This window comes from Nyctereutes procyonoides, unplaced genomic scaffold, assembly GCF_905146905.1.
Source record: "Nyctereutes procyonoides isolate TBG_1078 unplaced genomic scaffold, NYPRO_anot_genome, whole genome shotgun sequence".
Taxonomy (NCBI): domain Eukaryota; kingdom Metazoa; phylum Chordata; class Mammalia; order Carnivora; family Canidae; genus Nyctereutes; species Nyctereutes procyonoides.
The window spans coordinates 16151210-16168835 of record NW_026575159.1 but is presented as its reverse complement, the minus strand read 5'-3'; the positions used below and the strand labels follow the sequence as shown (position 1 = coordinate 16168835).

Sequence of the window (17626 nt, the reverse complement as noted above, 5' to 3'; positions counted from 1 at the left end):
CTTGTAGGGACTTTGAACGTTGGCCCCCAGGAAGGGGCCTTTCAGAGGCTTTGTTGTAGCAACAAGCCAACAACAGCAGCCCATTCTCTGGAAGTCCTGCCCTCTGGGCCTGCAGCAGGGCTCCAGCACAATCGGAGCCTATCTGCTGATTGCCTTGACAGTGACACACAGCTTTGAAAAGAATATGCTCTCCCAGGGCAGACTATTTTGTAAGAAGACAATGAAATCCAAATTTGCTAGTTACTATATTTGGGGTTAGGGAAGGAAACAAAAGCTCTCAAATTAATTGTTCATCCTAGGCCATTTTATTGCCTCTTAACATTGCCTTTTCCTCACCAAAACCAGTACTGCAAGGAAGTGGCTATGTGGATGCTGACAACTAAAAGTGAGAGCTGGCTGGAATTCATGGTTAAGAAATAGGAGCTGTCAAGTTGACTTTCCGTTGGGAAGCTGATCCAGCCCAGGAGCCAAGGATGGGCTAGTGTAGACAGGCCTGACTTCACAAAACAGACATGGGGATTAGGAGGTGCCCAGAGTCTGTGGGTACAGGGATGAAGCCAAACTGTTATCCCTTTAGCTCTCCTAGAGGGAGTGAAGATACCCAGCAGATATGCACGGGAATGGCACACCAGAGAGCATCTGTTCCAATTGGCCGGTGTTCCATTCTCATTGGCTGATTGATTGCTTAATGCTGTGAGTACAACCTCTACTGAAGGGCACCGGTGGATGGAGAGCAGGACTGAATCAGATTCCTCCTACTTGGCATTAGGACAGCAAACCGGATGTATTGTTTAGTCACTCCCAGCTAGCTGGTTTTCTTGAAAGTTTCCTTGGAGGGAAGCAGCAGAAGTGATGGGAGGAATGAACATTTTGACTGGGAACAATCATAAAAGTGTTTTATTTGGTAGATCTGTAATCTTCAACTTCAAATAAGGAAAAAAAAAAAAAAGCTCTAAATGAGGGTAGCAGAGCCTGTTCTCCCAATGTCTGATTTATCGTTTTCTCCCTGTGAAGAACCTCTAAATTTTGTCTTGGCTCATGACTATGTTAGAAGAAAGACTCTGTTTCTGCTGGAAGGGATCTCCTAGGGTGCCAGCAAGAAATGGTGACACATTCATACTGGGTATTTGACCGGATTCATAAAGTGATTATTTACAAAGTTGTGTTTAGGAGTTTTGGAAACCCAGAGGATTATATGCAGAGAACTGGTGCTACTCCCAGGTTACCAAACCATGTGGAGGGAGATAATTGATAGGAGCCATGATCTTTGGGACAGGCAGTGGCTATTAAGGGGGAGGAGTGATGGTGGGAGTGGTCTGTCCTGGTAGGGAGAGTGTGTTATCATTGACATTGTTTAGAACTGTGCATAGTCATAGTAAATTTTTTTTTTTGTAAAAATTGGTTTTAGTATCACTTTTGTATTCTCTACAATGTACTCTTTATTGTTAGCAACCTGAAGTAGACTATACTCACTCATACATTAGATGGAGGGATGGACCCAACCCCTAGTCACTTGGAAGGGAACAAGCTGGGGAAATAGATCCCCTCACCTCACTTCTTCCATCATCCCATTTCCTGAGTGTGTCTCTTATTGGCTACATCAGCAGAAGCCAGAGGGCAGGGGAGCCCATTGTTGTCATTCATTCAGGTGAACTCCCCAAAGCACAGAACAGGGCAGAAAAGGGTGGGAGTAGAGGAACAAACAGAAAATATCCAGCACTGAATTGAAGCTTTGGGTGGATTTGCAACTCTGTGAAGTTTCCTTGAGGGGAGGAGGTGTCCCTGGTCTTCTCATCTCCATTTTCCCCCACTATGAATTCAGAAGTGATGGCTGCAACTGGAACAAAAATCTTAGAGTACAAGATAAAGTACATGTTGCAGATCTCAGAACAATCAGAAAGAGCTTAGGAGGGCTTACCAATTATGGAGGCCCCATGCCTGCCTCCATTCACATGAAAAGGAGACACATTTCTATTTTGTTTAGTCCACTGTTTTTTTTGTTTTTTGTTTTGTTTTTTGGCCAAATCTAATCCTACCCCCCTTGTGATGAGTTCCTTCTAGCCATTTAAAGATTTCTAAATGCTACATGTGGATAAAATAGTACAAAGTCTCTGCTGGCCCATTATTTTGGTCTCTGATGTTAATATTTGTGGAACAGAATGGTTTCATCTGTTCCATATGTATTTTCTCAAAAGGAAAGATAAAGGATTTGAAGACACTAACCTTTGGATTAGGAAGCCAGAGTCTTACTTGTGCGGGACTGTGGATTCTAGCATAAAGGAGACTCTTCATGGGCCCAGCACACCCAGTCTTTTTCTTAGGAATTTCAGGATGTATATGCCAGCTGCTCTGAGTAGGGGAAATAGATAAGAGGAATATGCCTGCATAGTGGGAATGCAGCTCGTTTGGGGTAGTATACCATTTAATATTCTTTTGGCTACAAGTAACAATAATCAAATAAAAGCAGTTAATGTAGACAGGTTTATTTTCTTATGTAATGAGAAATTTGGAAAAGTGGGTTTGAGGGTGGCTGATTCAGATGCTTGATGATGTTAAGGCTCTGGGTCAGCTTCTTTCCAATTCTCTTGCCTTCCCCTCTTGGTAAAAAGGTGACCGACTAAACTCCAAAGATCTCATCTTCAAATAACATCAAAATCAGGAGGGAGGGAGGGAGGGAGGAGGAAGGAAGGAAGGAAGGAAGGAAGGAAGGAAGGAAGGAAAGAAAAGAAAAGAAAAGAAAAGAGTCTGGGCCATGATTAGGGGACAGAAGATTGGTCTCCATGACTGAAAGGAACTTAGAAGAGAGGAATTATAAGTAGAGAAGGAAGAGGTCAATTATTGATTCTCTGCTTCTATATTTTGGACCTAGCAAACTGAACTGTTTTACATAAATTAGCCTGTTAATATTTGTATTTATCAATGATCTGGTAGGAAAATTATGGCTTATTCCAATTGGACAACTGAGGACCATTTAATACAGAGCCTGTTTATAAAGATATAAACAGGGTGTAAGGAACCAACAAGGTATACTGCAGGATCTGAGTGCTACCATGGGTGTGGTGCCATTACCACCCCCAGGATTGAAGAGGCAAGGTGGGGAAGAATAATTATTGTAACCTGGAGAGAGATATAAGGAAAGAGCTGCCTGGTAGGAATTGTGGCTTTTGGGAAAGAAATATAGCTAACTCATAGCAGCCTGGCAGAGGGGGTCTCAGGAGACTAAATAGCCCAACCTCTTTCTCTTCTGTCTCTGATAGGATCCCCATCCCCACTCTTTGATTAAACAAAACTGGAAACCAAGGGCTAGGGAACATGTTGATATCATTTCTAGAGGATTTTTTTGAGCAAAGTGAAAGGATTGAGAGTGGATCTTGAGGTGCCAGTGGGAAATATAGGAGGGATTCTAAAAATTATAGTAGACAAATTAATTTTGAATAATATGTCTCTTTTAGTATAGATAATAAAAATGATATGAATAGTAACAGTTGATAGTATTAATAGTAGTACATTTTTACAGCAAATTTTGCTAGATGAAGCTTGAGGCTTAGAGAGCTTAAATTACTTATTCCAAGTTATGGCATCTTGGGATTCACATACATATCTGTCTGTGAGGGCTTGCTCCATTTCCATCAGAGGCTGGAGGATGACCATGGCTTCCTGGCATTATGAATCCACATCAGTTGCCTTTAGCTATTAAGGATGTGGGAAGAACAAGTGATCATGAGGAACTTCTTCCCTGTTGTTAATTCTTACTTTGGGGAATATGCTTAGGACTCTGGAATGTGGGAGGAAGCTCACCCTTCCCTCTGAGTCCTCTTGTATTCGGATAGTGGTTTCTGTCATTGTTTATCTCGTATTATGAGACTATCTTTTGATTGTTAGCACCAGTAGCCATTCTGGTGACCTATTCAGAGGGAAACTTTCATCTTTAAGCATAAAGCTTGACTACAGGGACTGGTCTGGTCGAGCATAAAGCACTATCATGTTTACTGCTCCCCAACTCTCCTTCCAAATCTGGTAGTCTTACCACATTTTCCAGAGCAGGGATTTCACAATAGAGAGAATCACTGGGATGCTAAGCGGGAAGAAATCTGGGCTCCAGAACAGGAGGCTCATGGTTGCTCACGGTGGTAGATTAATGAATCTGGAAACCTGTTTCTGGTTCTGTCCCTCATTGCTCTTTATAGAAGATATATTTATATGCAATGTGCATACTGCTATTTTGAGAGGATCCCTCAGCTTCATCTCAAATATGGTGCCTGAAATCCTATGGTCCATGATACATTCCTTTAAAGCAGTTTGATGTATTATAATTATAACACTAGCTATTCTTTTTTTCCCATAGGTACTCTATTTATACGTCATCTCATTTAGTACCTACAACAAGTGGTACTGAGGCTTCTAGTGGTTCAGTCACACACAATTGATAGTGGAGTTGGAGTTTTAAATTAGCTTTATTCAAAATCCAACTCTCTGGTACATTTTATTCAGCATGGTTTAAAGCAAGATAGGCATGGATTTGATGCCCAATTCATATATATGCAAGCTGTGGGATTTCTAAGCCTCATTTTCTCTATCTCAAAAAAGGGAGCTGGGTGAAGAGGAAACAACACAAAGAAGACAGGCTGGATGAACTTGATATTTTTTTGGAATGTTTCTAAAATCAGTCCTGGAAAGTGGGAATGATTTAAGAGTCTTTTCTTGGTGGATAGAACCATGATCAGATTCTCTCATGTTAGGGCAGCAGGAGGTAGAATATTGACACTGGGGAAGAAGTCCTAGGCTTAAAATAGTAAGAGTGGATTTTGTTAACCACTTGATAACTGAGTGAGCTTGCGTAAGACTCTTCACCACTCTGATGCATTCTGAGTCTGTTTATAACATATACGTCTATTTTATAAACCTACACAATACTGAGAGTCTCAATTGATTAAATGATAAAATGTCATGTTTTAAATTATTGTATGCTATATCATATCATTTGTTATGTCATCATCATTGTTTTTTCAATGAATAAACTGAATCTTTACAGGTAGAACAAATTTGTGACCAAGGTAGCGTGTTTCTTTTTTCTTTACGTGGTGGTTATGTTCCCACTCAGTTATACAGAATTGTTTGACTTTGATACGTTACCATTTTTAAAAAAGATTGATTTATTTATTTTAGAGAGAGAGAGTAGGGGAGGGGAGGGACAGAAGAGAGGGAGAGAGAATCCTCAAGCAGACTCCCACTGAACAGGGAGCCCAATGTAGGACTCAATCCAAAGACCCTGAGATCACGACCTGAGCTGAAATCAAGTCAGCCACTTAACCGACTAAGCCACTCAGGTGTCCCAACATATTACTATTTGCCTTATTTGCCTTTTAAAAATTTTAAGATAGGATCCAGTGAAGAGATAGCTATCATAGAACATCTATATGATAATACAGTTCATAAAATAATTTTTTATAAATTTGTGTGAAACATAAAACAATAAAAGGTATTGATAAATATATGGTAGATTGCTTTGATCTATTACGAATATCACATAGAGGCAAGTGTATCTAATCAACTGATTCAATTCTTCCCTGAGCTTGAATGCCAGTATGGTGATTTCCCCCCTTTTCAGTATAACTGTTTCAGCCTCACTAGTATGGTTGATAGTGAACAAGTGTTGGAGAAGTAGAGGAACCATAGAGAAGATGATACAGGGCCTGTGGCTCCCACCAAGATACAAGCCATGGAAACCCACAGTGAAGGAGGATCTTAGGGTAGTTATTTCTTTATTCAAATTTGAGTATCATTGAAGCTCCATTTCATAGATAAGGAATAATTGGAGCTCTCTTATGTTGCCTAGAACCAGAAGCACCAAAGCCCATCTGTGTATTTTTCACTAGGCAAGTCAGACCCTTGGACATTCCAGAGAAAGTCAGCTGTGGCTATGCCATATAAATACGGGCAAACAAACAATACCAATGATGAATTTTTAAGAGAGTAATTATAGGTCTTTGAGGTGACTTTACAAACTACAACTTTCTTGCTTGCCCCATCTTTTGGTGTTGCTATAAAATAGAACACAGCCTGAGATTGGCGAATCATTTCTCCTCTTTTTATACTTCAGGAACACAAGAAATGTACTTTGAACAGTCACTATTAGAAACTAAAAAAAGCACTTCTCAAGGTAGGATCTGTGTAATATTAAAATTATCTTGCATTTTTGTCCTTAGAATTACTATGCTTGGTTATAAGGATGGGTTAGACCAGAATAAAGACCATTAGGCCATCCAGCAGATTTGGGAGGTATTTGCAAAATATCCTTTAAGATATGTTTTGTCTATAATGGATTTATATCTTGAATGAAGAGTAGGCAATGTATCTGATTTGCTTTATTCTCATACATGGTTTTGATGACCAGACTAAGAAGAAACAGAAGGAAAACCTAATTAGAAGCCTTTGGGGTTTGCTAACCCAGGCTGGAAAGTACTCAAACCTCCCCTAACTCTTTAATTTAAATTGCATGTTCTCTTTTTGTTACAAAATTTGATATAAGGCTTTCCAAAGTAAGGGAGGGGCTTAAATGAAGTTTAAATGATGTTCATGTAAATTTTAACATTCCACTGCTGCACCTGTCAGATCCCCACAGAGGAGACTTCAGATTTTTTCAAAGTTCAAAGCAGGGGCTAGAGATAAATCCTATCCACTTCGCAGCTATAAACATAGGGAGTGGTGGCTGGTTGATGATTGCTTTTTATTAAAAAAAATTTTTTGGAACTGACTGAATGTAAGTTGGTGTTAGCCAAATTGAAGCTGTACTTTCTTTTGAAAGCTGTTAACAGAATTCCAAAACACATGGAAAAATTTCAAAACTGTGGTATCCTTTAAGAAATTGGTAGGTTGGTTCAATCTTTTTCTCATTCATTCATTAATTCATGGCACTGTGATGAAGTCGTTAAAAGTACAAACTTTGTAATCATCCATCCAAGTTTCAGACCCCAACTTTGCTAAATATGGGGCCTTATTTAGAATGAACAAAACTCTTTGAGACTGTTTTCTGAGTAGTGAAATGGAGATAATTATAATGATAACTACTTTATAGTTTGTTTAGCAGATACAGTGAGTTCCAAGCCTAAAGTTAGTGCTCAGTAAGCAATAACTTAAAAAGTCCACCCATCTACCCATCCATCCATCTACCCATCTAACCATCCATCCATCCATCCATCCATCCATCCATCCATCCATTCTCCCTCATATCTGTCAACTGTTTCCTGAAAACTTCCCATGAGCTTGACCCTGATCTAGGTACTAGGGATAAGGTGCTTCATGTTCAGGTCTTTTAGTCTGATTGTATATAAACTATTATAATACAGCATAGTTAGTGGTATGACCAACATTAAATGGAGAGAAAGCTCTTCTAATTTACCTGGGGAGGATAGTAGGACCTCCTTTTTTCTCCTCAGTGAAGAGAGACCTGTAAACTGTGTTCACAGAAGTACATAGGCTTAGGGATAGAGACTTATTTTGACTTAACACAAGGGAGGTCTTTCTGGTAGAGATGCTAGAAGATAGAATAGGAGACCATGGGAAGCAATGGTTCTTGTCTCTAGAAGAGGAATCTAGCAAAAGCTGGGAGATCAATGCAGAGATGTTCAATAGGGATCTCAAGCACTTGAATAAGACATTGAGTAGATGACTTAAAATGCCTTACAATTCTGAGAATATATGATTCTTCAGGGATATACAAGGGCTTAGCTTACCTCTCTGAGGTGGCTAAATCAGAATGAGGCCTGGCCAGTCTGGGCAATGTAGCTGCCTTGGTAATCAAGAATGACCAGGATGATGACATGTTCATGCTGTGATATAACTAGTTTTAATTTATTTTTATTTTGAAAAATAATATAAGATCCATGGATGCATTTTTATTATGGAAAAATTAAAATACTATCAAAGCATCTAGAATAAAAATAAAGTCTTCTTTCTACTTTCCTCCTTGCCCCTCTTTCTGCCTCACTCTCCATTTCACAGGGCTCCCCCACTCATATTCCTTCCACAGAGACAGTGACTCCACCTTTTATACCCTAGCCTTCCATACTTCTTTTCATTAATTTCTGTGCCTACATAAGTTCATATACACATATTTAGTTTTTCAAAAACCATGAATGGGATCATACTATAAATACTATTCATTACTTTATGTCATTTAGCACTAATTGTGGAGATATATATAAATATACATTGGGTGATACATATAAATAAATGCTCTTCATTTTAAAAGCCACTTTCTTTTCAAGGCTGCATTGTGTTCCATATTGTAGCTATAACATGATGGTAATATCACTTATAGGCATTTTCATTGTACTCATCTTGTTGCTGTTGCAAACAATACTGCAGTGGGCATCCATTAATGTGCCTGAGTGCAAGTATTTTAGTAGGATAGGTTTTACAGATTCCCTCAAGTTGAATTGCTCAACTAACAGGATGCAACTTGTTAAATTCTGGTGAATAACACCCAGCACTCTTCTAGAATATTGAACCAGTTTATATTTCGCCTACAGTGAAAGAAAGTGGCCATTTTGTCACAATATTTGTGAAATAATATTACAGAAAACCAGAATATGTCACTCCAAAATATGCCTCTTTGACATAAAAATTAGTTCAAGCTGAAGGCAATTAAGAAGGAGCAGTGCTTGCTTGCTTTGGCAGCGCATAAACTAAAATTGGAACGATATAGAGATCAGCATGGCCCCTGCACAAGGATGACATGCAAATTTGTGAAGCATTAAAAAAAAAAAAAGGAAGGAGCAAAGCTTCCCATTGTCTGCCTGGAGGCAGGATATAAACTCTCATTTTACTGTAGACAGAGTCTTATCAGTCCAGAAACAGCACTGGTGGAATCTGCAAACAAACCTTACTCCATTAGTTTCCTCCACGTATTTACCTTCTCTTGGTTCACCACCTGCAGCAATCTAAAATTTGGGCCTGTCATTTCTCTATGAATTATTGTCTTTAGTTGAAGATGCTATAGAAGCTGGAATCCTGGGCTGCCCCTTTGGGTTCCTCTAAGTTTTTCCCATGAGATGTGCACTGCATGCGTTTATAAACTGATTTTCCTTTGTTAATTTGTCTTCTTGTTAAAGAGCCCCAGTTGAAAACTTAAGTTGGGTGGAGATAAATTTTCATCTCCCCTACAATGTATTAACAATCTTTTTTTTTGTCCATCTATTAGGTAAAAATAGTTTCTAGTTGTTTTAATTTAGATTTGTATGATTACCAATAAGGCTGATCTTTTAATATATTAGCTGGCAGTCCGTATATCTGTGAATTACGTCTTTATATAGTTTGCCTATAAATATGCATGAGAAACACTTAATTGTGGATATTAATCTCTTTTATGTGCATGCATATATGGCAGATACTTTAGTTAAAATGAATTATGAGTACATTTTAGTTTTTTCCTATGGCTTCTGGATTTTGAATATTGATTTTTTAAAAAGACTTATGTATTTATATTAGAGAGGGAGAGTGAGTGTGTGTGAGCAGGGGGAGGGGCAGAGAGAGAGAGGGAGAGAGAAAGTCTTAAGCAGACCCTGCATTGAGCAGGGAGCCCAACTTAGGTTCAATCTCATGACCCGGAGATCACAACCTGAGTCAAAACCAAGAGCTGGGTGCTTAACTGAATGTGCCACCTATGCACCCCAAGACTGTTGATTTTTAATGTGTTAAATAACTATTATGTCATCATTGAACTAAGAGGTCGATGCATGCATAAGGAAATAGAACACATTACGATGTTCTTTGTTTTTAGTCTCCTTTTCTACCACTTTCCTTCATATTCTCTACTTTTAAGCTTCAGGGTACCACATGCCTTGTTGCGAATTCTGGGGTTTATGAACGTCTGTGTCTGATTCATTGCTCACACTACTTCCCTCTCAGGAATATCTTTCCCATATCCCAACTGAGAACTTCTATTCATTCCCTTGGGCCCCAGTCACATGGCAGTTCTTTGGGTGGAAACTTCCAGAGACACTCTAGAAAACAGAGAAGAAAAATAATCCCCTCATTTGGTTGCTAAGGTTACATTACACTAAACAGGTAAAGTAGGATGCTGGAGTCATGGAAGTTTCTCTGTAATTGTGTGTTGCCTCTCAGAAGAATCGTACCTGCTGAACCAAAAACTGTATCATTGCTTATTTAGGTAGCCCAATTTTCTGCTTCATTGTGAATTCCTGGTGTACTGAGTTGTGTTGCTTCTTCTTCAGCCTGTTGTGGGTACTCAGTATGCATGCAAAGATTTCTCACTGAGATCAAATGGTATGGGTTGGGCATGTTGGCATATATGGTCTATGTCAGGCAATGAAAAGGGATGCATTTCTTCTTTTTTCTCTTTTCTCAAATATGAGCTGCTATCAAATCTAGAGAAAATATTAAGGTCAATTATAGTATGCAGTTAATCTCAAACACTTGGAAATCTCTGTTACCATTGCTTCCTTAATTCTTATTCTGTGTTTTTGGCTAATTGCCGAATTTTGGAGTGTGTGTGCTTTTATAAATTGCTTCATAACTTTCATGAGTATTCTCATGAAAATATATATATTTAAATATATAAATTGAAAGATGGGTAATACCTGATGGTTTGTCTATATTATTATTTATTTTTAACTCAGATAGCTTTGTTAAAGTGTTACTTACTTAGAGAACAAATAATAGCAAAAATATAAAATAGAAATTGAAAATTAACCACCCCTCAAACCTCAGTGCCAAGGACATGGCAGTACCACAAACATGCATACTTCATGGGATATTATAATTGAAATAATTGAACTATAGATCTGGTTCTGAGCTTTCTGCAGCCAAGGTAAAAAAGAGAAACAAACATATCTATAAGATGTTTATTGTCTTAAATTATCCCTTTCACTGATTTTTTTTCTTTAAATGCCGCACTTATTGGCAAATCCATGCTGTCTATAAGCATTTAATCTCAGCTTGTTTCCTGCATGTTAGCTGCATACCACCAGATTGAGAGCTTTTCAAGGGTAAGGACCTTCCTTCACTTTTTTGGAATCATCCAGGGTAAGTGATTATCAAACTGATATTGAAGGGTTAGTGCTAAAGGGACAAAATCTGGCAATCTCCCAGAAGCATAAAATTTAAAGAGGAAATGGGGGTGAGGAAAATATGCTGGATCTGAAACTCAGATCTGTATGACCCTGCAGCATGTCTTTTTAGCCACTTCTGGAGCTAGGTTTGCAGTGTCCCCATAGCTTGACCCACATCAGTCCATCAGAATGGAAAAGGTTCCAGAGCTTGGTTTTAGACTATGATGTTGTTCTTTTTCATTGTAGTGCTGCTTTTCCTGTTTTAGGTTTCCGTGCTAAAGAGTAAGTCAAGCTATCTGTGAAGTTTACTTGACAGCGTGAGTTGCTGCAATGGCCACCATCTGATAAGGCAGAGGCTTTTCTGTCACACTGCCTTTCTTTTCTCTAAGATTTATTCTATGAAAGTTCCATGTGGTTTCAATCAGATTTTCTCCCTGGCACCTTTGGTTTAATAGGCTTCTGGCATTTGGGTGTGCCTGAAACATTGATTTTTTTCAACATTAAAAAACATGTATATAAAATATAAAATGAAATAAAGACAGAGAATTAATATCCTGTTTTTTGAGACACAGTGACTAATTAGAATGACACAAGCCTGTGGGGGGTTTAATGTAGCTAATCTTTAGCAGGTGTGTTTGCTACCAGCTGACACCATCTTTCTCAGAAGGAAGGTAGAGTCAAAAAGTGCCGGAATATCAGCAAAATAGACCTAAGTGATTCCAGCCATCATACAATGGAGAAATCCTAGACCTTCACTGTCTAAGATAGAAATCCTTAGGTACATGTGGCTGTTTACATTTAAATGATTAAAATTAAATGGAATAAAAAATTCAGTTCCTTATACTAGCCACATTTCAAATGCTCAGTTGTCACATATGGACTATCAGGCAGCACAGATGTCGACCATTTTCGTCCCTATGGAATATCCTTCTGGGCAGCAAGCACTAGATTCAAATAGGTAAGGAATGTTGGGGTGATGAGACAGATGAGATAAGAATTCTAGCTCTGCCATTTTTTAGCTGGGTGGTCATGGCAAATGATTTAATCTCATTCTGCAGCAGTATCTCTTTTTATAAAATGAAGAAAATACTGCTTAATGTGTAGGGTTTCAGCGAGAGTCATCTACTTGCTGCACCTAGTGCTGTATTTCATCTGAGAGATTGCCCCCAACTACCTTATCAAATGTGGCCACCACCTGTTATTCTTCACACTAGTGAACAACAGCAGAATATGCTACTTTCAAACACGCCACTTTTGGTATATTGATTATGTTGAACTATAGGCACTTGTAATGTAGTCAATGAAGGCACAGGCTTTCTCTGAACGTCCCTTACCTGCCAACAGACAGCTCTTCCAAAAGAACTCAATTGTTTCAAATCCCCTCTCAAGGAGTTTCATCAACCAGGAAAGGTTGACTTATCTCAGAAGAGATTAGATGTTGACCACACCCAGACAAACTTTGTCAGAGACTATCATACCTCTCATGCATTCTAAGGGCCCATTCATCTTTCCTAAAAATTGTTTCCTGTCCTCTAAAAGGGTTACACCGCACCTCCCCCTTTCCCAATGAAGATGTTTTTTAAGTCTGAATCCTAAGCCACCTCAGAGAGTTACTAATTTTCACTGGGTATCTCTCATGTATATTTTGTTTTTGTTTTGTCAATCTGTCTTTTATTACAGGGGTGTCAAATAAGAATTGAGAAGGGTAGAGGGAAAATGATTTTCCTCCCCTCCACCACTCTATCCTTTTCTTCAAATCACTTACCATTATCTGAAATGATTGAGTCCTATCTCTCTCATCAGTTTGTCCATTTCCTTGTCTATTATATCTTGTTAACACCTCCCATTATAAATATACACTATGGTTTTTATGAAACACTAACCAATTCTCGAATTCTCTGATACCAACAGGGTATCTAATGATTTAATTTATTTTTGATACTAACTACCTGGGGTAAGTGCAGACCTCACAAGTTAAAGGCTCAGTCCAATGAGACTGCTCCTATTTCAGATAAAAGCTAAAAATGAGGTGCCCAGGCTACCCACATTTCTGCCTGGCCAACTACAGATTTAGGAGTCCCCATGAGCTGCTCCTCAAGTTCAATAATTCACTAGAATGATTCACAGAACTCAGGAAAGTGCTTTACTTAATAATTACTGGCTTATTATAAAGGGTATGACTCAGGAACAGCCAAATGGAAGAGATGCATAGGACATGCCAGCATCTTGATGTGTTTGCTGACCTAGAAGCTCCCTTAGCTGCATTTCAGAATTTTTATTAAGCTTAATTATATAGGCATTATTGATTAAATCATTGGCCATTGATAATCGAACTCAATCTTCAGAACCCCACCTCCAGTTCTACCTCTTAGGCGGGGGCTGAAAGTTCTAACTTTCTAATCATGTGGTTGGTTTTTCTGGTGACCAGCCTCCATCCTGAAGCTATCTGGACTCCTCTCCATGAGTCACCTCCTTGGTATAAATTCAGTTATGGTCAAAAGGGGATAATTATGAATAACAAAGTACACTTCTATCACTCAGGAAATTCCAAGGGTTTTAGAAACTTCATGCCAGGAACCAGGAACAAAAACTGAATATATATTTTAAAATCGTAACACACATACAACGTGTCATAATGTAAACGTCATCTGGGGAGAAACTTTCTTTGTCTTATGTACAATTCCTAGGATAGTTTCTAGCACATAGTAGGTGGTTGATAAATATTTGCCAATAAAATGAATAGCAAGCTCCTAATTAGTTGAGGAGCCATGTAATACAGTAATTAATGGTCATGATGCTAATGAAAATAATAAATACGGTAAAAAAACAGCCATTATTCATTGAAAAATTTCTATATGCTAGGAACTTGCTAAATGCTTGAAGTACATTATCATATTTAATCCTCACAGCAAACCTATGAAGTTGGTAATACTATCATCATTAAGTTAACAATGAGGAAATTGAGCCTCAGAAACATCAAAAAACTTACAAAAGTTTCATATCTTATAGAGTCAAGATTCAAACCCATACCTAGGCTTTTAATTACTTTATCTTAGTGATACATATTATTAGAAGAAAATATGTTTTTCTATAGTCAGGGAATTTTTTTCTTAGATTGAGGTAGAAGCTATAGCAGAGTTCAGAAAATATTCTCTACCTTAGACTCAGTTCCCCTTAAACTGATTGTTAGTACTGTTTTTTGGGCTTGTAATTAGGCTCCTGGGATGATAAAATAGGCTTATATTTATATAGCCATGCTTTTTCCTAAACAGGTCCATGGATCAAGACATAATCAGCATATTAATTATTTGATTCCCCAAACTGTCTCTAGATTTTCAATCTTCCAAATCTCTTCATTTGTGGTAAAATGAAGCTGAAGAATCCTGTAAGAGGCAAATGATTGCATCTCTACGAGAGAGGGCATTGGGTACTGTAGCATGCCAATGATGTAGGCAATGTCCTGGGAAATGTTAAAGGATCAGAACAGAGCAGGGCACCCAGGCCACTGTAGTGCTGGTAGGCAGGGTTGAGCCCCCTTTAAGCCTTTCCTGGGAGCACCGTCCACTAACCCAACAAAGGACCTTCAACAAGATTGAGAATTATAGGTTGTGCCATCAGAGTTGACTCACAAGGTTCTTTGAGCAGCACAGAATGAGACTCACAGAATGAGCAGCACAGAATGGGACTTGTAATTGCAGGCTGAGAAAAGCTGCGCTGTCCTGTTACTTGTGACCTTGGAGTATAGCTGGGGCCAGAGCAGGTCTGATGATTTTTGGGAAATAGGTTTTGGCAGAGACAGCTTGTTTTTTCTGAATTCCCTTGAACTGTGCAGTCTCTGCTTGGAGAAGCATTGGGGTTTGGTGGAAAGGACTTTCACTGTACATCTCCTTCAATGGGTAGGGTTAGGGAGCTAGAGAGGGAAAAAGCATCTGTAGTGATGGGGAAACTTTTAATTATGGAGTCAAGACTATTCAAACAAGTGTTTTTTTTTAATGGAAACATTCATGATTTGATTTTTTTTCTTAGAAATAATGAAATAAAAACAATGTATTCCTTATGGATTACTGTGTGCCAAGTACTCAAAATGCTCTAAATATATTAATTCAATTAAATCTTAGCATCCCTATGAGGTAGTTAGTATTATTCCCTAACAGGCACAGAAAAGTTAAGTAATAATTTGTATTAATTATAATGTTTAGCTATCTTTCAACATAGTATTTACATTTCTAATTTGTTCATAAGCCACAAAGGCAGATAATAGTCTCTTGTGCTCTTCCTTTCTTTATTATGCTTTGAGTCTCAAATCAGTCTGATTGATTTCTTCATAGAGATGATATTGGCATTTTGGGTTGGACTACTTTTCATTTCATGGAATGATCCACTAAGGGTATCAAGATATGCTACCCCAAATTTTGCCTTTTAGGCACACAGATCATTTCAAGCAAAGGGACACTGAGAACAACTAGGTGCAGAAAAGCTCTTTACCTCCTCCTAACTGCCTAAAAGTAGAGTATAAATTTCTCCCCTTTTAAAGGAAATTTATATTCAAAAAGGAAATTTCCACTTGTAAAAATGTCTCCATATTAGGAAGAGATCTACACTCTGGAGGCAACTCTTATCACCTGGGAGACTCATCTGCATAACAAGACAGTCTTTATTTACTCTTTTCCTTTGCTTAGCCTAAGAAGGCAAAAAGCCTCCTTGAGCCGCATCTTTCTTTGTGAACTCCTGTGTGTACTATTGAAAAATGAAATTCAACTGAGGAATTTTAAGGTTCTTACTGGCTTTATTCAACAATTCAGGTTGAGCAGCATCACATCTAGCAAACAGAATGAAGCTTTAAAGAGTTGAAGAAAATGGAAGACTTATGGGCAGGAGGCAGGACAAGGAGATTATTCTAGCAAAGTGCTGATTGTTTCAGGCGAGGTCATCTTTCTTTGGGGGATTACCTCATAGTGCTGACCAGGTAATTCCAGAATGACTGGTTAAGATTACATTCCTGGGAGAGGCTGAAATTACAATTAGGTTAGGTATTAAGTCTTGGTTTGTTGACATGGGATTAGCACAAGTGACTTCATTTTGGATCTGTTGTTTCTCTCTTTTTTTAAATAGTTTGTACATACTTAAAACTTTTTTTCTTGTTAACCTGCCTTTTTTTTTTTTCCAGTTTGGTTAGAGGGCCCCTTACCCTAAGAGGGTAGAAGGAAAATGATTTTTCCTCACCTACACCACCTGCTATAGGACATTTAGAGCCCTTGGTACTCACCCTCCACATGCCAATAGTATATTTTCCCTGTTTTTTAAATAACAGTCAGCCCCCTTCCTGAATATCCAAAAGCCCCCAGTGGGGTAATTTCACCTCTAGTTGAGAACCACTGAGGAATTTTCTATGCATTTACTTTTGACCTGTCCTTTAACTGTTCTTGAACATTGTAAATTGTCAGCAACAGGATAATAATTATTACAGCTCTTTTTTTTTGGCAGGTGTAGATAATATTCATCATTGTGTCCTACCTGAAAATTCTTTCTTCTTGAATCTAGATTCTAGAGTCTCTGTTGTCAGCCTTAGCTTCAAGGATTGGGCTCCATGAAAAACTGAAAAAGTGTTTACAACTCGGGTCAATTTACTATTCTCACTGTTTATATTCAAAACTACTAAATTCCCTCTTTTTTCCCAAATTTTGATTATACCCAGCTTCAATGTCCATGTCTGGTGTTTTATAGAATTTTCATTCTTCTTGATTGTATTTAATAATTGGATTTTGATGACCATGTTTGATTTCTGGCTTAGCTCATCTCTCTGTTCTTGTAGCCACCATACCACAAATGAATATTTCTTACTCTAAGACCCTAATTCTGTACTTATGTCCCAACTTTGGTCTTTGAATTGAGATTTTCTCTCTTTGCAGTACAGACCTCTAGAGGAACTCCCTGGATGCTCCAAGCCTTCATCTAAATTGAGCCAGTACAGACTCATGGTGCCCTTAAATGCAGCCTAGTTAACTGACTTTGTTATAAGAGCCTAGTGGCTCATATTGGTATCCCACTAGGTATTTTTTTTATTTTAATAGAATTTACTTCATAACCAGAGATGTGTGCAGTAATTTCTCATTCCTTTTTATGTTTTAAATTGCAGATGTGAAGGAACAATTCCAGTGGGAGACTATCAGCTACCTCATGTTTTCCTCACATAAACCATCCTTTTCCTTATTTTGATTTTTCTTCTCTTACCCTCCAGGAGTGGTTGTCTTGTAGTTACAGAATGCCAGAGTTAAAGCAGCTCAGCAATTACCTAATTCAGTACCCCTTCAGCTGCTGGAATCCTAGCATTTCCCTTTGATTCTTATTTTATATTACATCTCTCTGCTTAAATTCCCCTAATATTCATGCATGTTGTCTACCTTTTCCACTATATTCTTTAACATATTAGTGATAGTTATTTTGAAGTTCCTGCCTGATGGTTCCAACATCTCAGTCATCTGAGTCTTGTTCTGTTGATTGCTTTATCTCTTGACAGTGGCATTTTGTTTTTGTTTATTTCTTTTTGTTTTTAA

At 38.2% G+C, this 17626-nt stretch overlaps 1 non-coding gene across 1 annotated transcript; it reads left to right on the top strand.

Annotated features, from left to right (window-relative positions):
• Nucleotides 1-8659: 8659 nt before the first annotated feature.
• Nucleotides 8660-8767, top strand: LOC129502686 (U6 spliceosomal RNA). The gene has a single exon (XR_008663009.1). It is a non-coding gene; the product is annotated as a U6 spliceosomal RNA (small nuclear RNA).
• Nucleotides 8768-17626: the final 8859 nt, after the last annotated feature.